Here is a 25,314-nt window from a genome sequence, read left to right on the forward strand (position 1 = left end):
ATCTTCCTTTCCTTAGTTCAGCTACTGTTCGATTTCTTCTGTATTAAATGGGATAAGTGAGTATATTCTGGAATTTTATACTTTAATTCGCTTTTATTAGTAAACTAACTTGTAATAGAATGTAAGCTTTTGATCACAGTCCCTCCTGCACCCCTGTAGTGTCAAAATGTTTCATGAATCCAAGTGAAAAATTTAAAGGTCTCGTAGTACGAGGGCCATCCAATAAATAGGTTTCCCTATTTTACAAAAAAATACAAGCAGGCTATTTACACTTGTGTTGGCCCTGCAGTGTGGGGATAGCATGCCTGCCTTTTACCCAGAGGCCCTGGGTTCAATTCCTGGCCAGGTCAGGGGTTTTTACCTGCATCTGCGGGTTGGTTGGAGGTCTACTCAGCCTATGTGATTAAAATTGAGGAGCTATTTGACAGTGAGATGGTGGCCCTGGTCTAGGAAGTCAAGAATAACGACGGAGAGGATTGTTCGTACTCACCACATGACATCTCTTAATCTGTAGGCCTTCGGGCTGAGCAGTGGTCACTTGGTAAGCCATGGCCCTACGGGGGCTGTTGCCCCATGGTGCTTGGTTTTATTTACCTTTGAGAAATACTTAATTTTCATTCTACAACTTGTACACTACTTTTCCACATAGTCACTATTTCAGTCCAAACATTTTGTTATCTTGGCAGCAGTTTCTTGATACGTTCATCATACCGGGTCGGGTCCCATCTCTGTAGACAGCGGTGCACTTCCTCTTCCACCTCTTCATCAGTTGCAAACCGCTTACCTCCAAGGTGCAACTTGAGTTGTGGATAGAGATGGAAATCACTCGGGGCAAGTTCCGCAGAATGAGGTGGATGGGGGAAAAAGGTCCCTTTTGAAGTTCTGCAGCAAATCCTGCATCCTTTGAGCTGAATGGGCAATATTTTCTGAGACAAGACCAGAACGTTTTCGTTGGATTTCAACTCTGAGCTTCGTGAGGACCGTGCAGGACCTCTCATGTGTGACTACAGTGCATTGGGGCAGTCAGTCAACCAATACAACATCATTACAGTCCCAAAAGGCAGTAGCCAAAACTATGCCTACAAAGGCTGAGGTCTAACCGGGCAAGTTGGCCATGCGGTTAAGGCCGCGCAGCTGTGAGCTTGCATCTGGGAGATAGTGCGTTCGAACCCACTGTCGGCAGCCCTGAAGATGGTTTTCCGTGGTTTCCCATTTTCATACCAGGTAAGTATTGAGGTACAGCTGCTTCCTTCTCACTCCTAGGCTCTTCCTCTCCAATTGTCTACATAAGACCTATTTGTGTCGGTGCGATGTAAAGTAAAGTGTAAAAAAGAGTCTGAGGTCTTGGCCCTTTTTTATGAGCACGTTCGCCAAGTTTCTTCCATAGCATGCTTTGTGGTTTTGTTTTTAGAGTTGAATAATGCACCCTGCTTTTATCTCCAGTAACAATGCGGGAAAACATTTGATCTCCCTCTCTTTGAAGCATTTGCAGGAAAGCTCAGGCTACCTCGTTCTGTTATTGCTTGTGAGCATCAGTAAGAAAACTTGGGACCCATCTTGCACAGACTTTTCAATACTGCAAGACATTCAACAATATCATTGCAATAAAGGACTGCCAGTTTCCGTGCAAGGAGGCAGTAGATTCATTATCTCATCAGCACTGATGCATTAATCTTTGTCCACCACATTCTGACCAACAGTGGCTGTAATGGGCCTGGCGCTGCGCTGTCATCATGTACATCTTGCTGCCATTCCAGGAACCATGAATGCCAGTATGCATCTTTCACTATAAACTCACACCAAATGGCAATGAATATTGGTAGCCATTTCATTTTTTGCCGTGGAAAAGCGAATAACGGGACAGATTTCACAAGTGGAAATGCTTTCAAGTGGTAGCTCCATGGCAGGTAGCGCCGTACTGGTGAATACAGAACAAGCACGTGCGGTTGAAGATCACCTTACCCCAGCCATACGCCAGTGGAAGTTCCTACAGTACCAACTTAATTGTAAAACATGTGGTTTGCAGAGAAAAATAAGGAAACTTATTTATTGGATGACCTTCGTAGATCATGAAAGACCTTCTGTAACTGCAGATGTACACTCCAACACTGATGGTGTTCTCATCCCCACAGTTCTTGACAGAACACTGCATAACATCCTTGTAGTAGTAAAACATTTCATTTGTAGTTGCTTTATGTTTGACCTGCATCACATCCTTCCCTGGTCTATGACTGTGATAAGCCTGCTTCTTTCATGTTCGTTTTTTATTTTTACTCTTGGATGAACAGAACTGTCTCAATGCAGTGTTTATCCCCTGTGAGCTTGGCAAAACCAGATTATAGAAAGTGATTAAAATGTTTCAAGAGATTTTGATCTGTCTGTCTAAACAAAATGTATGTTAAGAGCATAGTATTAATATTTCTCACTGTATGGCAAAAGATTTAGGACAGTCTTAATACTTGGATGTGATTCAAACAACCTCAATGATTTGATAGACGTAATTGGATACATAAAATCAATTAATATAATTTAGTGTTTATGTCTGTGGCAGATTCCTTCCAAAATTTTGTGCGAGATGGCCCCAATTCCATCTCTGGTGGGATATCTTCTGATATGGCTAGAAAATGCTTCTCACTTTATATTTGGTTCTCAGTCTCATGCTTTCTCTGACATTAGGTTTGAGCAAGGATGATAACACCATTCTCAGTGCAGCCTTTGGTTTTGAAATCCTCTGCTGGTAGAAATCTCTCTTAAACAGCAGTAAAATTTTGAAAGTAACTGTAATACTTGGAAGTAGTAAATTATCATGCTCATTTGTTGGTGACAGTATTTGTAAATGTGTGTTACGTGCATAACTTATGTATCTCATTTTCCACAGGAAAATATTGAAAATGTATCAGAAGTGATACCACTGAAAAAAGAAGCCAAATCAGAGTTAACAGAGCCAGGGCCAATGCAGGAAAACTAACTTGAGGTAATGTACATAATTTGATAAGCCATTGTTAGGTACTGAAAATAGAAAATTGCTGAACAGATATCAGTGGTTGACCCTTCATTTCAATACATATGATTGATACACTTTTTTATGAGATTGACTGTTTACTAACCTAATTTTCACGTTTCCTTCATGTTCTTTAAGATCTTGCATTATGTATCACGCAGCAGTTGGGATAGATCCAAAGACCTCTACTGTATATCATTTGGGAGGTGGTATCATTGCTACTAATATTTTTGATTTAGTGAATATTTTCAAACACGGAGTTGCTATAAGGAGCACTTTTTTGTTACTGTTCCTGGGTATTTTACTAGTTGTTCCAAATGAAACACCATTGTAATCTTGTTGATTATATTAATTATTGACTTCTAGATAATACAATTATTTGTAGATACAAGTTGCAGGTGATTGCTTGCTTACTGTCAGAATTCGCTTACGTACACACATTGTAGTCATCTTGTGGCAAGTAGAAAACATTCTTATCCTTCCTAATGTGGTCTGTGATGATACTAGTCTATGGTGACTTATAATATTACTTTAACTTTCAATGAATAAATGAGGCTTTCAAGAGTGATCTTGCCTTTCTGTTTCATATATGGTAAAGGACAGGCTTTGTATGTTCCCCATTACTCACCTGAACATTTGTTACATGAATTAGGATCACTGCCATCATCCACTGCATAGCATGTGACTATGTTGTTATGGGCTATTTATTGGGATATTTAATTGACAATCTCTTTCAGGAATTCTGGGTTGGCTGCTAAATATACAGTCGTCTGGATAATGAGAGAGGAAGTATAATCATGATCAGGGAGTGTAGTATTTTTCTCTCCTGCAAGGAAATTGGATGTAGTTAGGTAAGAAGTGTCAAAAGGGTTGTCATTTAACTTTAGTGAGGAGATGTGAGTATGTGTTGTAAGAGTGGTCCATTCTTTGTTGGTCAAGAAATAAGAATTCATCACTCTTCTAAGATGATATATCAGACTGTTGACAGCTGCTTCTCGTTTTCTATCAAAGTGTAGTGCTGCAGGAGGGATGGAATGCTGTATCAGTCCCATGCCTGCAGTTGCAGGGAAGAGCTGGTTTTTCTCAGGATTGTTTTTCAGAAAGGCCTTGATTTCCTTAGCTGCTCTGAAGAAGTTTGTGCCATTATCACTGTAAATGTTCAGGGGGTGACCTCTGTGAAAATAAGTGAACAAAGAGAGGCGAGCAATGTAGTTGTTGTGAGATCAGGTATCATGTCTATGTAGAGAGACTTGGTAGCTAGGCAGTCTGGTCTTGTTCCATCTCACTCCAATGTTTATGAGAATTGAGCCAGCATAGTCTATTCTAGTGTTAAGAAATGGGTACACGCACACTTTGTGTATTTCGCGTTAATTGTTCAGAAGTATCTGCATTCAACTTACGACCCTTGAGACGTGCATAAATGTTGCTTCTTTACCGCCCGCCTTGCTGATGGGATCCGAAACTTGCCTCTCAGAGATGTGATTAAGGGTTGAGTGCCATGATGTAGTCGAAGTTTTTCCGCAATGATAATTAGATTAGTGAGATGGTGATATATATACAGAATGATCTAATATTTCCTCCCCACTAGAATTAAGATATTGTGCAGTCTTCTGCCGACAAGGAGATGGCTTCTTGATCTATGATTATGGTTATAATCAATATGATTTAATATTTTCTACAGAACATTAATGCAACATTTGAGTGGAGGGTTCAACTCCGATATGAACAGTGGACTTGAATTTCACTCTTGTTTATAACAATCTGAGATAAATCAAAAACAATATGCAGCTACTCCCTCTACCATTTTTAATCTTGAAACTTTGGTTATGAATAAGTCATCATCAAGTCTCTAAGAGCATTTGTGGCATTTTTTGAACTGGGAGATTAATTCGAACATCACGTTTTCATTTATTCCTACTCATAGGATCTTGATTCAACCATCCAGGACTATGCCAACAAACTGTATTGTTGACAATTGTGTCCATTTGTGGTCGTCTGGACACTAAGTCAGCGGGTTTCTCTTTGGACGGCACATGGTGCCACTCACTTGTATCTTTAGCAACTTCAAACTGGGAGCCTTTAATGTTTTCTTTGAGTAGTCTTGTCAAGAGAAAGTCTCCGCAAATCTCAGACTTTGAATGGAGAGTTATGAAAAACCAATTTTTTTTAAGCTTTGCTGCCTTGCATTTTACACAGAGCAACATTTTTATTGCTAAACAATCTGACATACACACGTAAATGCTATTTGTTGAGCCCGCAGTCAGATGATTATAGAGAAGAGATGTTCTTGAGTGGATGACCCTTCATGGTGTATGTAGTTGAGACTAATGCCATTGTCAGTCTTGACTGAAGCGTTGATATTAACAAGTGTTTTTGCTGTTTTACTTGAATGATTTATGACAGGGTAATGTGGAATTTAATAGTGTTTTTCTTCCTGCAGCTTTTCACATTCCTCTCATGTTATCAAGTGATTTGAATTCTAACATGAATTTAGTATATTCCTGGCAAAACTTGTTATTTTTCAGACGTTTTTTTCCAGGGACAGGACATGCTTAAATTCCATTTGTTTAGATCAACTAAGTTTTAAATCATTTCTTCACACGGAGTTATACAGTGTATCTAACTGACGTGTCTGTCATCATGTGTTGCTGGAAGTTTGCTTCATGCTGTTTTTCCATTGGTGGTGTTCTCTTATATTATCCAAACTAGTGAATTTTGTTTTGTAGGTTGCATACGAGTAGAGATTGATGAGGCATAGGTTTTATCTTGTCAACTCACCTCTGCCGCATTCGTCATTTACCACTGCTTTCTTCCTGGCATTCGACATGTGCACACTGCTGCAGTTACGGGACTGCAGTCAGCCGATTACCTGCATCAAACATGGATGGCATCATCGGTTTTAGATTGTACACTCTAGACTCTTCATGGATGTTTTCGGCGTTTCTAGTGCCATGTGTCATGACTTTTCCTCTACCTCCCCTCTTCATGTCGTCTTTACCTGTTACCTTGATGCACTCTTTGGCTGTTGGACAGAGGGCAAAATCTTTGTGTTATGCTGGTGTAAATTTTCACACTGGTATGGGACTTATTCTTGACCATAAGGTATTGTAAACTGCGCTTGATTCTCGAGTGAGCCGATGACCGTAGATGTTTGGCCCCTTTAAACAACAAGCATCGTCATCATCATCCTCACCATCATCATCATCATCAAGACTCTTGAGTGGTAATATTTGATTATGTATCCATAAAAGTGCAGCTGCATGTGTAATTCCTTTATTTGGAATGCTTTAGGAATTTATGTGAAAATGAACTTTCTGTGTGTCAATTCTCTAAAAAATCCTGGAATTAAAAATTTGTTTTTATTCCTGAACTGCATAATAGTCTTATCTTGAACTTGCTTTGCTCATATTTTCTAGTCATTTCAATTCTTACTGTATGCCCAGATTTTGTAATTGAAAATGCTGATCTTTTATTCAGTCACCTGTTCTTATATTTTTTCTATAGAGACACTAAGTCATCGGGTTTCTCTTTGGACGGCACATGGTGCCACCCATTTGTATCTTTAGCAACTTCACACTGGGAGCCTTTAATGTTTTCTTTGAATAGTCTTGTCAAGAGAAAGGCTGTTGGTTAGGAAATGTCTGTTCTGTTTAATGAAACTAATTTTAAATGTTAGTGACACTCTCACTGATCTTTGTAATATTTCCTTTGTGTTTGGTTGTTCATGCACTAGTGTCCTTGTATTTTCCTGACTGCTTGTCCATTATTTATATCTTTCTTGGCCAGCACGTGCATATGTCTCCTTGATGTTCACCTTTTATCTTTCGTAAGTAATTGTACTAACCTGTCCATCAGAGATTCATCTCAATTTTGTGTTTTGGAGAACTGGTTAGTTTTTATGAGTTTGCTGATACATTATTAAATGGTGCATGAAAATTTGAGTTCTTGGAAATAGGTCCATTTGAGGAGTATGCAAAATGGGATCAGCAAGTGTTAAGTCTCTAGGAATGTTCCAGTAGGAAATTATCATTGTGGAAATTGTGGTTCTTTTTCAGGAGCTCACTAGCCAGGGTAAAGTCAGTGATGAAATTGTCTGTAGTGACGTTTCTCCCTGTTCCCTCAATATCTTTGACAAGTCTCAATACCACATTCCTTCCATTGTTTACTTCTCTCTCTCTCTGTTTACTGGTGTAGCGTTGTCAACTGTAGAGGCGCACACATAAACCGTGCCCAAATCCGATAGGAGCCATAACATTGTTCCATATTTTCCTCTTGGTTCGGTAGATAAATACTGCTTAAAGAGGCATTTTCCCTAAAGGAAGCCAGCTGTTCGTCCACAGTATTATTTTCATATGGAACAAACACTTTAGGTAGTTGTGAAACGAACATGTCATGAACTTCTCTTTTTGCTGTTAACTTGCCATTACATCTATGGGCTGGTCTTTCTTCCTTATTATCGAAGCTCAAAACTGGGTTATCATTTAGGACAGTTGAAGAGATATTGTAGCTCGAAGGATAGGGTGACCGTCTGCTTCATTCCATACTTCTCGAAGTGATTTGCCCACTGATTTGTAGACTCCAGCAAAATCAAGCCTGCAAATACAGATAACTGCATGTTATTGTTCATTGTGATTATTAGCAGCTAACAAAAAACAGAAACTGCTATTGTTTCCAAATTGTGTAAATCGTACATATCTAGAAATGCTTCAAACTCTATCAAAGAAATTGGCTTGTAGCTTACCCTTTATCTGCAAAAACCCTCTTCATTTCAAAATTTGTTTCCCATAAAGTGGTTTCCAGCATTTTATCAATGACGAATAACTTCATTGCCAACATCTGGGATCACCTGTCCTCTGAAGAGCATATCTCGTGGGTCCAGGTGCAATTCTCATTATGTTACTCATTCTGGAATATGCATAATTGAAGTTCACGTTTCTCTGAAGTATTATTAATATAAACAACTAAAATATTGAAGAGCATATAGGCCTATAGATATAGGTCCATGATGTAAATGAAGCAATAGCATTGTTCATATTACAGTGCAACCCCAGTTTTGTGTGACCTCGATTTAGCATAAACCTGCATTTAATGGAAGAAATTTCAGGTCCTGAAAATTATTCCATAAGAGCAATGCAATTTTATATTCAATTTTACATAATTCAAAATACTGTAGGGCAAAACACACATTTAGCATTAAGGAAATGTTAAAATTTTCCTATATTTCTATCCATTTTGGTTATGGGACATTAAGAACCACTGCAAAAGACGTCATAAGCTTGCTAAGGATGATTCAAGGCAGAAGAGGAATTTGGAGCCTGGGCACTTAGAGCTAAAGTGAGATGTCTGACTCTGATTGACATCTGTTCGCGGCCGATGTAGTAGAACAGAACCCCCGTTTTAATGACAATGTTATTATAATCTATGAAAATTCCTGTATTAATCTGTGCAATATCCTTTAGTTACAATACAGTGAGAATCCTGTTACCGTTTCATCCATTATCACAGGCAAATTCAGGGATGTTAGTTTTCATCCATTACCAATATTCATACACTCTACTCCAGGGTTTATATTGAATGTGATCAATCGTCTTCTGTGTTGATTCATTGCTACGCATGAGTGAATTGATCATGAGTGAGTCTGAGGCCTTCTCACAACACAGACTGGTGTATTAAACATCGGGATAACATATTTTTGCAATGAGTGCAATGACAGCACTTGTTAAGTCTTAGAAATAAAAGCTGAAGTAAAAGATTGCTTAATTTACTATGTTCTGAAATAAAATAAGAATGTGATACTTCTCAAGATACAGTGGTGTGCATAATTAATTTCAGATGTTAGGTTATGTACTTTTGCATCTTGTTAAATTTCAGAATGGCTGTTCCCATGTATATTTATAGTAAAATTGTTTTTATTCTACAGGGAGCTTGAAATTTATTTTTATAAAATGTGCAGGGTAAACCTATGCTACAAAGGAACAATAACAGTAAAAATTTCCACCTATTTGATACTTATATTTGCGTTAAGCAAATCAATTAATCATACACAGTACATGTTTCATTCCATTTTGGAACATCTTCAGCTGTATTCCATTACTTAGGTGAAAACACTAAGTATTTATGTTTTTAAGAATATCTCAAACAGGTACTTTGTTTTTCTTAAAATCTATGTAAATTTAAAATTTGCATTAAATTAAAATGAGTGTGGATGGTTGAATGGGGTCGAAGGCTGCATTAGCTGTGCTCCTCCAAGGACATAGTAGATTTTAGCAACAAGATTATGGGGAAGTAAAACAGCGATCTGCTTCAGGGATCCTGAAGTAACCAAATTCAAGAGATACTTTTGTAAATTTAAAACTAATAGCAATCACATTTGAAGGAGCAAACAAAGAGAACACCTTGTAATATTCAGAACAGTGACAAAGGAATGTTATATTTTCAAAAAACTTATTATTAGGAGACAAGCAGAATATTTTGGTGATAAAAGTGCTGGAAACATTTTTTAAAACATCTGTTCAAGTGAATAGATTTTTTTAAATAGGCTAACCATAAACAGATCCATTTCCCTCTCATTTCACCACCCCATTCAACCATCCACATTGATTTTAATTTATTTCAAATTTTAAATTTATGTAGATTTTAAGAAAAACAAGGTACCTGTTTGAGATGTTTTTAAAAAGATAAATACTTAATGAGTTCACCTAAGCAATGTAATACAGCTGAAGATATTTCAAGATGGAAAGAAACATGTACTGTGTGTGATTAATTGATTTGCTTAATGCAAATATAAGTATCAAATAGGTGGACATTTTTACTGTTACTGTTTCTTTGTAAATAGGATTTGATACGGGAAATGAAGCTGATTTCTTGCAATTGAAACCTAGGTTAGGTGATGCCGCTTGAAATAGGAAACTGGCAATGTTTGCAACAATCCTCTGGACTGATGCTATAGCAGTTCTTAAGAAGGAAATGTAATATGGGTGTTCAGTCTATTGGAATTAGAAAATACATTCCAATGAGTCAGCTGCTGCTTGGAAAACATCCGCAATAATGTTTAAACAAACTGATTGCTGTTCTGTAGTAATTTTAATGGGTTTGTGTGAGTTCAGTATCTTTCCTGCCTTTTATGAAAAATCATGCATAACCTTATAAGAAAAAACCTTAAACTGAAGAAATTTGCATTCACCAACAAAAAATTGCCAAAATGAAGCACAAACTGTAACTACAGTACAGTGTATAATGTAGATATATCCTTCTTTTATTGCTGTCATTGTGTAAATAACGTATGATGGCACAATATATGTTAACCCCCATTTAACAATAAAAATTCAGGTCCCTGTAAAAACGTTAAATAGGGGTTCTGCTGAATGTGGAACGTACCTTACACCTGATTGTCAAAATGGTTGTTTTCTCCATTCCGTCCCATTTCGAGATATGTACACTTCTTTTTGTACAGAGTCAATCTTATCTTGTAGTTTATAACCAGATACTTGGAGCTCGTCATTTTCTTCTCCCTCCAGAGAAACGTGATCGTCATCAGTTTTTTGGAAAAAACAAATTCAGGATCAGCCAACGCATCATCAGCTTCCTCTTCATGTTTACTCTCACTAATTTCATATAGATTTCTCATTAACCGCTGATGACCATCCATATTTGATCACAGAAACAATGCAGCACTCCCTAGTCGTGGGGGTAGTCGAACATTGTTTGTGTAGTGACCAGCAGGTAGGGCAGCATTGATATTAATGGATATGTCCATTTGATCCATTCATCATATATGTAATTTTTTGAACTGGTAGAGTAGTCAGCAACTGAAAAATATTTTTAAATCGTGTCAATACCTACTAAAGGAGATGAACAAATACACAAGTTTTTTGGCATATACAGTTCATATTTTGTCAGTTACAAGCAATTGAATATTAAATCTGGGTCGACGCAATCCATTCAGATTAGAAGGATTAAATGGGGTAGAGACGAGCCTTAATGAACATGTCGAGATGCTGATAATAATGTCTAACGTCATTATAATGCTACAAGTGGGGCAGAGGTTACTTGTACATTCAAGGATGTGCTTCGCATACTCCAATGCAATCAGCTTAGGGCAGTGGTAGTGGTTATGAATTAAGTTCTACAGTATGGTTATATTTGGTTCAATCATGGCAATGTTTTACTAGGGTTTTCTTTGTCTAAACTTTCAGGGACAAGGTGATATTTTGAAACTTTTGATTCCAGTTAGGCCTTAATTTCTTGTGATCTTATTTTAAAAATTGCCCTTGAAGTATAGTCACAACATTATGTCTCTGTCGAAACTTGGTAATTTTAATTTTTGGAAGGCTGACCTTTGTCTGTTTGACCAATTCTCTTGATTTAAATAAATATTTGCTTCAGTTTCATTATAATTAGCTACTGGTTTTAGGGAGGTTATCATTTTTGATTCCAGAAAGTCTTAAAAGACTTTGAAATCTTTTTCATATGTGTCATGTCCATGTCAGTGAAACACCCCCTCTTTTAGAGAATGGTTATATAGTTGTACTTAAATAGTGATTTTCTTGATACTGAAACGTTATTTGGGGTATATTCCAAGGAGCTCCCACAAGGAAGGGTGGAATATTACGATCAATTTTCCAAGAATTAGTTTACCCCAAAATAATAGTAATAAGGTCCACGACACATGGTAGGAAAATATGCCAGCAGGGAGAGAAAAATGCCAAAATTAATTAAAAGAAAAACAGGTTAAACAACCCACAATACTAAATTCATAACAGGGAAATCAATTCATTTCCACCAACATCCATCAACAATCAACATCACCATCAATCAACATAATATTCTCATGGCAACGAAAATACGCTAGGAGAAAATGGCCAATCATAGGCCACCAAACAACAATAGGCATGTACATATTAAGAGACAAAAGAAAACAGGACGTCGAAAAATCACGAAAATACCAAACAAATTAATTTAATGATATAACCCAGAAGTAGGAAAATTAAGATGGAAAACGAACGTTTGTTCCACATCCTTGCAGCAACCCACTTGGTTAATAACCCTGCCAAAACATTGCATTAACCCCTACTTATTAGGGCTAGAAAACCGCTACCAATCATTGAGTATTAAATTTACAATTTCCAAGAATAAGAATTAATTTTAATTCACAGCAGGTGCAAGTCCCTGGTAAACAAAAGTAGTTTATATATAAGTTTTTGACTCGAAAAGTGTTCAAACACCGCAGGGCTAAAATGTAGAGTTTAGTTGATGCAAAGTTACATCCTGTTGCGGTACGCACTTCACATTTTGAAATATTCAGTTCACTAGTTGGAACAAGTTAAGGATGAGTTGGAAAAACACTTACAGTGTAGTATCTTGCCATAGTCGTGAGTTCGCTTCAGCGTCATATCCTTACTTACGTATTACACCTTTCCTACCATCTTCTCTCCTGTCATCGGCACCTATCTACTCATATAACTCTCGTTGGGCGATCATAATATCATGCCTCGGCTGCAAATGACCCAAAACTAAGATAACCATCATGTACGCGGGGGTCTCTCGCATGTATAAGTACGATGGTTGGAGGTATACATTTGGTTCTCAGGGTAAAACGTCTCATTAAACTCTCAAATTATACAAAACAGTCGTAGGTTCCGTTGAAGAGTAGTCATGATTCTAATCAATCATTCAATTCCCCCGCAAGTAGGTGAAAACCTGATATGATGTTCATTACTCAGCATATCTAACCTTAAATAGCTCTAATACTATCCTATTTCTAAGTATTATAAGTTACTTTGGGAAAAGAAACAGATAAATAAGCCTAGATCTAATTTATTAGCATGCTAATGTTTTATAATTAAAATAGGAATTAAATTATTAGCAATAGTGAAAAGAAATTGGATTCATATTATAATATCATTCTTGAGCTCGTAATCTTCATGGTAAACATAATTGAATTCATCATATTATATTCATTAAACTAAATATCATCCGGTCATATAACCATTTTCATTATTTTAATATGTTTCATTGGGTAACAGAGGGATAATTCTTTATTTATCATGGAGGGAGTGGTATATATTCCTGTTAGTATTATTTGTGCTAGCTTTGGGACATCCACTGGATTCTCATTTGAAATTTTTCGTTTGGATTTTCATTATAACTTCTTCACGACATGAGATAAGTAATATGTTTCTTAATTACGGTTTAAAAAATATATCAATGCAACTATAAATGTACCTATTGATACCGATATCAAGCTTATTATAATTATATACATTCATATGTGCAAGATTAATTCAAGTAATCTTACTATAGAGTGCCACCATTACGATGATCAATCAGTTGTAAACGCGTAAGTTATGCCAAATGTTTTCATAAATACGTGCCATTGCATATAAAACCAACTCTCAATTTATTCACCGCTGTGCCAAAATTAGGTTAAAAACCTACTCTACCGATATACATTCACATAATAAGACATATTTTTAGTTATGCGATGTTCCTTCATCTGTACGTATATTCAGATTATATTGCATGTAACACACAAATAACCTAGCGATATGTCTGGCATCAATGCTATTTATCGATCATATAACGCTTGGACTGTAACATACATTCACATAAACATGACCTAATTCCATCTCTTGCATTGTTAACCTCTATATTAAAAACCGTAACCGACACAGAAACTCGCAATAACCTCATCTAGGCTTTGCTTACGCCGAGAACAATTCACATTTCCTCAGGCTAACAACATTATGCAATTCTCATATTTCAATTCTTCCCGATACCTTCATATAAAAACAATACAAATTCAACTTCATTTCAATAACCTCTGTGTTAGGGTGAAAACAGTCCAATAGCCTGAGTTTCCATTCATAAACTGCAACTCCCTAATATTTCATCATTTCCTTTCAATACAATAATCGTACTGGCCATGTCTGCCGATCAAGTGCTCATAAAAACTAGGTTACGTTACGTACATCGCATACATTCCTCTTAACCACAAATAGTTCGATATTAATTGGTCTTCTCAAGTAGATTGGCATATAAAACATGGATATGCTCATATTGATCTTGTTTATAACAACCTACAAATATCTCACGAGCACAGGGTTTGTATTACTTAAAATAGCACATGTCAGCGGTTAATTATTTAAATCCAGACCATAGTATTCACTTATTGGCACTTTATATATATCTGTAGGCACTTCTGCACTCAAATAAATATATCCTAGCGAATAATTAAAATTTTATAATGCAAACTTCGAAACCATATTACTTATCTCGTGTCGACTTTCCCGTTGCTGGCTCCTTCATCGACTAGGACATCTCGGAGTAGTCAATCATGTCCCAGGATCACGTCACGGCTGGATTCGGCTGGGCATCTTGGCTTGAGCTGAGTTCATCTTGCGCAATCTTCCTCCATCCGTTTAGGCGAGATTCATTACGTCACCAGGGATCATGCAACGAAAAGACAGCAAATATTTTGTAGAATACATATTTCTCTGGTGAATTGCAGGTTTTCCAATACGTGTACTTGAGTTTATATATTTTATAACTGATGGAAATATTTCTCTTAAATTATATATTTCCTCAATTTTGGTCTGCTTTTCGTCAATTATGTCGCCTAAACAGATACTGCTTATAACTTGAAATAGTTTTTTCTGCGTTTTTTAGTGTAGATACGCCACTTATTATGCTATTCCGGCCTTTTTCTTTACGTCGATATCTGACTCGGCTGCAGTCACACTTTACTTCAATATCTTGGCGTTTTTTCTTTGATTCCTTAAGTATCCTGCAGATATTGGAGGTTTATTCCTTCGATTTATTATATATAAATTACTTTAGTATTTATAATTCGTTGATTTTCTTTCCCTATCTCGTAGTAAAACGTACAGTTCTTCCTTCACGCAGTTTTTCTTCTCAAGGTATCCAAGAATCGAGTCAATTCAATTATTTCATGGTCCATAGTTTTCAATCTTGGAAACTCTTTACTCTTTTGCTGGTCAATATCGACCTCCGCCTACTGATCAAGATCGATTTGTAGTAAGATTATATTCCGTTCGCATTTACGCCGCCTGAAGCTGCTCCGCGCCATATTTGTCCACTGTATTTCCATAATAGTTACTGCCTCAAATGTAACGTAATGGTACAGTATGGTAAAGGTAATCCTTAGAGTGCACTCCAAAATTCCAGGCGAGGTACATTAAATGGTAATAAAACTTAAAATTAACTTTCACAGTTCAAGAGTGCATAAGCCGTATAGAGCGAACGTCACCCTGGGTCCATGATAATCGCTCTATCCATCCCGGTAAGTGGAAAAGCACGCCGTCCTTCCATCACAGCTCACTAGCAAAACCTTAATGGTGACTGGCCAGAAGCCTACATGTCAGACCACATTAGCAATGTTTACGTGAGCATACTCGCTCGGTGGAGGGGGAGAGTGGCGAGATGGTTCATACCGACGACACTAGAATGCATGAGAATACTGGAAAAGGCACTGCCTGGCCATACACCACAGATGGGCACATTAATAACTTTAATGCCGGCGGAAGTTAATGTTTGTAAATATTGAAAACCATGGTATCTGTGACCATGCATCACTTGATGAATAACGCAGCGGCAAACCACATTAAAGACACGAATTTCAATGGCCATGCAGCCAGCACTAATGTATTCACAGAGAGGTATAAATTCTTAATCCGGTAATAGTCTCCCTCCCCGAAGCTCCACATATACAACATATAATGACTTTCATAAGGTGGTGGTCTGGATACAAGCTGAGTTTTTAATGGAATTGTCCGAATAAGAAAATGACCACCGATCATATGTCCCAGTTTATGCACCACCAGCAAGATGAATCCAATAGTCAATTAAGAACCAAAACATATATGAATTGAGTAAAAAACAATTGAGTGCATTTCAATGACACTAGCTGTCCAGTTACTTTCAATCATTAAGAAGTCCCATGCATTAAAGTGGTGCTACACGCAAGTCGCAGGTAAATCTGTTAATGTTCTAGATAAATGGTGACCTCATGCTCCAGATCATTTGCTAAGTTTTAATTCCAATGAACAAGTCTCGCAAGTTCATATGTATCAACTGTTCAAAGATTTCGTTACTTTGTGGTACACACACACAACTGAACAACTTCTTAAATATTCACTGGTAGAATAATAAACCTTCTTATATTTAAATGCACGCGATTATAAACCCAAATTGAGATTATCACATGTTAGACATTCATTTTAGTATTGTTTATCGGACTTGCGTAAGTTAAGAAACGCCTTCATTTGGTTTCCATTTTAGTATTATTGCCAGGGTGGCATAAACCAATTTAACAAATTAAAAACGCCCAAAAGAGCAAGGAAAAGAAATGAACAAATATAGGAAAACAAAATTGGTGACCGAGCTCGATAGCTGCAGTCGCTTAAGTGCGGCCAGTATCCAGTAATCGGGAGGTAGTGGGTTCGAGCCCCACTGTCGGCAGCCCTGAAGATGGTTTTCCGTGGTTTCCCATTTTCACACCAGGCAAATGCCGGGGCTGTACCTTAGTTAAGACCACGGTCGCTTCCTTCCACTTCCTAGGCCTCTCCTATCCCATCGTCGCCATAAGACCTATCTGTGTCGGTGCGACGTAAAGCAAATAGCAAAAAAAAAAAAAAAAAAAAAAGCAAAATTGGTGAGCATGTAATAAGATCACAAGATCCAACAGGTAAATCCTTTACATAATCTTAAACTGGATAAACTTGCCTTAAGACTACAGTATGGCATTGGATACAACTACTAGTAAAAGCAAAAGGAGAACAGGATTACAATAGAATACAATAAGTACCTAAACGGTCCTTGACCAGGTACTAGGAAATATATAACCATAAATATATCATGCTAAAATTAAATATATCGGCAGAAATTTGATGCACAACATATAAGGAAAAGAATTAGCTTGAAAATTAAAGATAGTCATCTCCTCGAATTAGTTTTCTGTGCACGACAGCAACCCTATCGGAATGCCACATAATAAAGACACCACCAGCAACAATGAAAACGAGAAGCTACCGGTGCATAGACATACAACTTCAAACATACACAATACACGGAAATAAGTTAAGCTTAGGAAAGAAGATACTGAGAGATTACAACAAACCACAAACATGGTAAGTTCAATAAGTCCAGGCATCAATCAAGTAAGAACACGCTACAGATCATAACAGCTGATCCAGCAATGCATGATAACACAGCAAGAAACACATCAAATTATCGAACACAGCCACACCGACAGTACTCTTCATATAGATGACCCACCCAGAGATGCCAAATCATTTCCAGAATTGAAATACTAAGAGAACAGCAATCCACACATAATTTCAAAATAACCAGACGTTGACCAAGGGAGAACATGTTGTGAAGCAATAACACATTACACAGTAATCCAAGTTAATTAAAATTACAATTAATTTTTTAAATCTGTGGAGTAGAATCACTAATCAGTGAGCAAATAAATAAATGTTTAAACCCATTAACCCTCAAACACACTCGTATGGGGTGGAATCCACCCCAGGTCATTTTATTTCCTAGTGAAATGTACAAATAACTTTCCTGTGCTCACCCCGCTCTTGTACCTTTCTGGCTGGATCCCCGCAGAGAGAGTCATTCTTACATAATCTATCTTAAAATATCAAATTAATACAGTAATTCATATTTTATAATACAATGATATGTGGGGTGGAAAGCACCCCCACGCGTGTGTCTGCGTCCTAAGATCTGGCGCGTGTGCTTGAGGGTTAAATACACGACCAAAATCTAGAAATTATATTTTGCAATTAATCAATTGTAATGCTACGTATACACTCCATGCATAACCCGTCTAAAGAAGAGATAAGATCAGATATAGTTATACTCACAAATAAGAGAAACACTGAGAAACTGGATATGAGAAAAAGATCAATATCCATGGGTTACGGTAAATAATTACTCAAGGCAAGATGAATATAGTTAGCTGCAGTTCGAGACTACAAGATGTTTCAGATGGTGGATACGCGTATCAGCAACACCAAGTCAAGAATAGTATTAGGATATAGGAACTCATAATAACACCATGATGGAGCAGGACAGAAAATGGCAGAAAGAAATTCCGAAGAGTCACCCAATCTTAAATTATATTCCTCACAACTTCACCGAATTTTCAAACATATACATCAACAATGCAATACTCATTTAAATAAATGGTTTAGAAATACTCCACAATTAAGTGGCCAATTTGGAAATGAGAGCAGAGACCTGACACGATTCCCTACCGGTTATCCACAAGGGATCTCGGACAAATCTGGAATAGTAACAAGTGACATCCGTAGACTCACACTGTAGCCACACAGCCACAGGTACCGTGCGAAATATATATGAAACAAGGTAAATAAAATTTAAATGGTAGATCATAAACTAGGACGACGGAAAACGCTCAATAGAACGGTGAAGGAAGAGAAAACACCACGAAAAGACCCGATCATCGAATAGTGGGAGGCTTCAATACCACCTATGAAGTACTAGTTAATCCCATACTCAACTGGCGCCCCGCAGAACGGCAAGATGACCAAAAATTAATAGCAACGGATACTAACACTCCGGAGAGAAAAGGGCCAATAGACTGGCAGGTTAATCCAAAATGAACTTTATAGTACAGGATAAATACATGATGACGTCAGATTACCTGGGTATGCAGAGAATTAAAACAAAACAAGAATAGACCAGGTCATACAGGAATCACAAATTACATGCAAGCAGACCAGGTTTTTCTAAGAAGAGTGGTAAACCCATGCCGGGATTTATTTCCCAATCTACGGGCACACAGGGGTAAATTAAATGCAATACCGACCATACCGAAGTGTTATAACAATTTAATTATACAACACAATAACAATACAACCTTAATGAATCTCAACGGTCATGCATTAGCAAAAAAGGGGGGAAGGGAGCACTAACTATCGTCAACGACATGCCGTGAAGCCATCATGCCACCTCACAATGCAAGCTTAAAACAAAATCACGTACCGTTACAACATAACTAACTCAGGACCAAAACCATTACCTAGTAGGTTCGAAAGGAGAGGATCCATTGGTGCAGTTTGTGAAAAATAACACCACCATAAGAAGTAGACGAGGTAGGACGACATGGACGTTACAACTCAATAGACTAACACACTTCATGAATAATACACCAATTTAGAGACAGAAACCAGGCAAGTAAGGTCTATAGAAGAATGCAGAATTAATACCACATGCACCCCAAAAATACAACAAATAACAACGTAGTTAACCACCATTACCAGAAAGGAAAACCCAGATGCCTAATTTTGTGAAGGTAGATAGGTTAAAATTTTACTCACCAGAAAATCAAAAGGACAGGAATGACTAGAAATAGATCACTCAGTTAACGGGTAATTCACAACTGATTACAGAAATGATTAAAAGTTGGGCATGAGACCAATCGGAAATTAGGAAATCGTACCACCAGAAGTTGGAGACCGAAAGCAGTGAAGACAGTTAAGTCCATGCCGTAAAGGCAAACAGCCATACACCACCAAGTCCGATCGACAGAGTTCCGCAATAACCAATATCCACAGGCAAATCCAAAACTCAAAAAATAGGATCTAGCACCGGGTACTATCCAGTTCCCAGTCAACCCCCCAAATAAGGAAACTAACCTAACAGATTACTCGGTTCGTTTAATGCACACCTAACAATACCACAACCGGAATAGACAGTTATATCACCAAATTAAAGTCGGATAACAAGACATAGGCAGTAGAATACTAGAACAGTTAAAGATAAATACAGGTTAGGACACCTTAACAGTTTTCATACCAATGAACAACAATGCACAGACCTAATATTATATGCAATTTTCCAAAATTTGCTACAAGACAAAGGCTACTACATAATACATAATTAAATTAATGATGAAAATTTAGTAATCTTCAATGATCAGGATAGAATCAATTTATGATGGACAGAGCAGGCATGCACCCAAACCAAAGGAGCAATGAGATATTAACGATTAAATAAATAGGTGCCAATAGCGCAAGTGAAAGGATCCACACGCTACGAACCACAATCACATTTTAAAATACAATGGTAACAAGTACACGGTAGTAAGCTACTACACAGTGATATTAAGATTCACATGAGACATGAATGCAGAAGATTTGGTGCAGAAAATCATAACACGTTGTAATTAATTCGCACACTACTAAACAACAATTTTTGGAGATAAAAAGGTCATACGGTCAGGAAGCAATACTCAAAACAAAAATACTATACATGGAAAAGTTACTAAATAAAATTCACACGCAACCAGAATAGTTACAAAATAATCTAAAGATAATTAAACAAATTTTCTCACTGAAATGTAGCCCTCATCCGCAGGTCCGAACTACATACCATACGTATTATCAAGAAGCCCTTAAGAGAGAAGAGGGATCACACATAACCTGATTTTAACTGGGAAAATTGAACTCGCCTAATCCTCTTGGTGGGGTCACTCCCCAGTACCGATACTGGAGACAAAAAATGTAAAATAGTACAGGGACTTTGATACCTAGGAGCAAGCTTAGCATAAAATTTGTTAATTTCTGTACTAATGGTATAAGACCTGACAAAAACTTGATCCGCAACTTTCAAACTAGTTGAATTTCTACATTCGTCGTTCTTATCTCTGCCTGTCTTACAGGATACCGACAATTTCTTCTTCTGAACATAGTTGGGTTTAGACAGGTCGGGAATATTATCAACACCAAGTTCGTTGGACATAGGAGAATACGGGGTGTAACAGAACATAAGGAACATGGGAGTTTTACTATGAGATTTGTGTGTGGCAGAATTGAAGGCATGGGCTAACCAGTGTTGGCAAGAATCCCACTTGGATTGGTTATTGTGATGATATGCAATCAGGGAAGATTTCAGGTTCCTGTTCATTCTCTCTGCGTGAGATGGGTTTGGATAGTTTGGAGTTGTAGTAACATGGAAAATGCTCAACTCGAATAGGTACTTCTTAAACAAGTGGCTAGTGAATGCACTGGCATTGTCATAAACCAGAAACTTGGGAGGACCAAAGGATGCGAAGATAGAATAAAGGCAACTTAATTGACGTACGAGAAGTCATAAATCTAGTGGGAATAATCCCGGAAAACCGAGTACGCATCAATACACACAAAGATATGAATGCTTCCCAAGGTAGAGCGAGGGAGCGGACCTACAAAATAGATGAATGACCTTTCAATCTGCGGAGAGGCTTCTGAAGATGAAAATAAACCACCACGGTTCTTCAGGTTGGGTTTACTGATAGCACAAGTTTTACAGGACTTAACCATTTTCCAAATGAAGAATTTTCTGATTTTCTGCCTAGTTTTAAATGTGCCTAAGTGACCACCAATGCGTCAACAGTGATAATGTTTGAAGATGATTGGCACTAGGACCTTGGGAAGAACAATAATGAAATTAGCATCAATTCGACGTTTTCAACATAGAACACCCTTCACCAGAGAATAAGGTTTTGCTACCATTCCGTCACTAATCTTGTCGGTGATTTCTTTCAACTCAGGATCTGCTTTTTGATCGCCAAACTCATGGTATGACAAAGGTAGATCCGGAAGAATGGTGCCCACACTAACAATATTACATCTACTTAAGCCGTTAGCGGTGACATTCTCCGAACCTCTGATACGCTTAACCTGAAAACTAAAAGCGGGTATCCTAAGTGCCCATCTAGTGATTCTGCCCGTTCTTTTGGGTCGGTTCAAGGTCGAAATTTACATGTTCAATAAAGGGTCTGAATTTCTCAAGTGCAAACAGCACGTCCAAACATTCCAACTCATAGATTGAGTACTTACTCTCCAGGTTATTGAGTATCCTAAACACATAGGCAACGAGTCTACGACCGTCCTCATGGTCCTGAAAGAGTGCACCAGCAACAGCTTCTCCAGAGGCATCAGTTTGTGCAATGAAACGTTTACTAAAGTCGGGTATGGCCAACAAGGAGCATTCGATAAGGCAATTTTCAGAGTTTCAAAGGCTTCTTGCTGGGAGGGACCCAGATGAACTCGACATCCTTACGCCTCTGATAGTTAAGGGGTGAGGTACCACAGCAAAATTCGGGATAAACTTGCGGAAGAAATTTACCGGACCCACAAAGCTTGCAACACCTTTTACGTCCTTAGGTGGTTGGAATTCCCTGATAGCCTGGGTCCTAGATTGATCAACGGAGACTCCGTCGGGCGACACGACATGGTCAAGAAAGGATATATATGGCTTGGCGAAGGTTACCTTGGATAGTTTCCCGGTAAGACCAGCCTATTTCAAACGCTCAACGACTTCCGTGACATGATCCACGTGTTCTTCAAAGGTATTCGAGAAGATGACAAGACATCAAGGAATTGAAAACAAACTTAAACTAGATATCCCCTTGAATAGAATTCAGAAATCTAGTTAAAACAGCTGCTCCGCAAGATAGTCCGAATGTCAACCTGAGGTACTCAAAAATATTCCAGTCCGTGATGAAGGCGTTTCAGGGAAATATAAGTTTTAGAGAGCGGAATCTGATAATAGGATTGATTTAGATCTAACACGGTAAATAACTTGGGCGGAGAACCACCCAAAACATGTAAATCTGGCAAAGGAATGGATTGCAGGATGATTGTGCGATTAAGGGATCTGTAATCGATAACGGCACGGTACCCTCCAGAGGGTATAGGTACCAGATAAACCAGAGAGGCATAAGGAGAAATGGACGGTCTGATGACACCATCGGCAAGCATTTGGTCGATAATCCTTTAGAGTTCTAGCATGCGAGGAGGTGAAAGAGGTAAGGAGGAGTTCTAACAAGTTGGTTGTCAGACAGTTCAGTATCGTACTCCAATACATCCGTCAGTCCTAACTTGTTGGTAAATACCTCAGGAAATTGATGGCACAAGTTACGGACTTTATTAGCTTGTTGATAATCCAAATGATCAAGATCCAACTGATCGATTTCATTGTTCTTCCCTGGTAGTGGCTAACCTACACAAGAAATTCTGAAGGTACCCAAAGGAGCATCAATAATATGGACGTTACAATTTGAGGAACATTTAAAGTAGAATTGTCTAGCCTGGAGGTCTAAAACGAATCCGGTCCTTGACAAGAAGTCAGTGCCTAATATAATACTGCAAGCTAGCTTCGGAGATACCAAGCAATGAACCTTCCAAGTAAAATTAACAATACGCAATATCACGTCAACAGATCCAAAAACTTCCATATTATCCTTATTAGCCGTGACACATGCAATTTTGACATTGTGCAACTCAGGCAGTTTACAAGAGCACCTTATTTCATCATACCAACTGGCATCAATTAAAGTGGACTGTTGACCTGCGATGTGAGGAGGTGAAAGACGGTAAGCACCGAGCTCGATAGCTTCAGTCGCTTAAGTGCGGCCAGTATCCAGTAATCGGGAGATAGTGGGTTCGAGCCCCACTGTCGCCAGCCCTGAGGATGGTTTTCCGTGGTTTCCCATTTTTCACCAGGCAAATGCTGGAGCTGTACCTTAATTAAGGCCACGGCCACTTCCAATTCCTAGACCTTTCCTATCCCATCGTCGCCATAAGACATATCTCTGTCGGTGCGACGTTAAGCAAATAGAAAAAACAACAAGCATCATCATATATGAAAGTGACAACGTTACCCGAGTCATTTAAAGCAGCAATCGGTTCATTATTCAGCTCTGCCTTCGCGAAGGTACTTTTAGACTCAACCAAATCGGAGATTTTATTACATTCCTGCCGACAAATAACTCTCTCTGAATCCACAGAAAATTCAGGGGCAAGATTCACAAGTATTACTATTAACCTTTAGTCTTTTTTTTTTTTTGCGTTTTTTGAAAGAGGTTGGGCAATTATGCTTAATATGCTGCCTCGACCCACACAAATAAGAACAAGGACCAGTACTACGCTTTATTGACGGGCGAGCATTCCGAAGGTGGTCACGTAATCCACAATTATACCATTTTTAAGATTTCCACTATCCCTAGATTGAGGCGAGGGCGGGTTAAAAGGAGGAGGGTGGCTGATGGGTCTGGCCGCGTCCCCGTGCTTCACATATTCAGCAAAGGTACAAGCAGCCTCTAATTCCACAAAATTAGTCGGACTCTTCCTGAGGAAGAGGTAGGATCGGTTGTAGGGAGGAAAACCTTTCAGAATATGCGCTACCATTTCTTCTTCTGGCACCGAAATTCGAAATACCATGCAATAAAACCTCGAGTCTAAGATATAGTTGAGTCCTAAAACAATATTGAGGAAACAAATTTTGCACTGCTAAAGAAGGAATAAATTTTGATAGTACAAGCTCATGAAATTCCGTAATCTTTATATTCTTCGAAATAGCTTCAGAAATTTCACGTTTCAGGATTCCCTCACAATGGCGGAACAAGGCATTTAGAAATATTAAGTTCACCAGTTGGAAAAAGTTAAAGATGAGTTGAAAAAACACTTACAGTGTAGTATCTTGCCGTAGTCGTCAGTACGCTTCAACATAATATCCTTACTTACGTATGGTAAAGGTAACCCTTAGAGTGCACTAAAAAATTCCAGGCGAGGTGCATTAAATGATAACAAAATTTGAAATTAAATTGCAAGGTTGACGAGGGCGTAAGCCCTATCAAACCAACTTCACCCTGGGTCTATCCACCCCGCCAAGCGGAGAAGCACGCCGTCTTTCCATCACAGAACCTTATTGGCGACAACCCAGAAGCCAGAAGTCAGATCACAGTCGCAATGTTTACGTGCGCATACTCGCTCGGTGGAGGGGGAGAGTGGCGAGATGGTTCATACCGACGACACTAGAATGCAGAAGAATACTGGAAAAGACACTGTCTGGCCATACACCACAGATGGGCTCATTAATAACTTTAAAGCCGATGGAAGTTAATGTTTATAAATATTGAAAACCATAGTATCTGTGACCATGAATCACTTGATGAATAACGCAGCGGCAAACCACATTAAAGACACGAATTTCAATGGCCATGCCGCCAGCACTGAAGTATTCACAGAGAGGATATACATTATTACTCCGGTAATAGGAGGATAAATAAAATAGCTAGTCATTGTTGAAATGGGGATCAGCAGAAAGGAAAAAGGAAGCAAGGAATAGTATTGGGTAATATTTTGGAGATAGTATTTATTATTAATACTATTATTTATTTATTTTCCTAAAATTGTACATGTACAAATACACGGAAGTGCCTCCATCCCCGTATGTATGTGTGCATATTCTCTGCTGAATATTCACAAATATAT

General features: G+C 38.1%; 1 long non-coding RNA gene across 1 annotated transcript in view; it reads left to right on the forward strand.

Moving 5' to 3' along the window:
• Positions 1–25,314, forward strand: part of LOC137503131 (uncharacterized) — a 50,611-nt gene that overhangs the window by 4,795 nt on the left and 20,502 nt on the right. Inside the window, exon 2 of the long non-coding RNA XR_011019070.1 lies at positions 2,879–2,974. This is a non-coding gene — a long non-coding RNA (uncharacterized lncRNA). The remainder of the gene's footprint in view (positions 1–2,878; positions 2,975–25,314) is intronic.

Source organism: Anabrus simplex, chromosome X (assembly GCF_040414725.1).
Source record: "Anabrus simplex isolate iqAnaSimp1 chromosome X, ASM4041472v1, whole genome shotgun sequence".
Classification (NCBI taxonomy): Eukaryota; Metazoa; Arthropoda; class Insecta; order Orthoptera; family Tettigoniidae; genus Anabrus; species Anabrus simplex.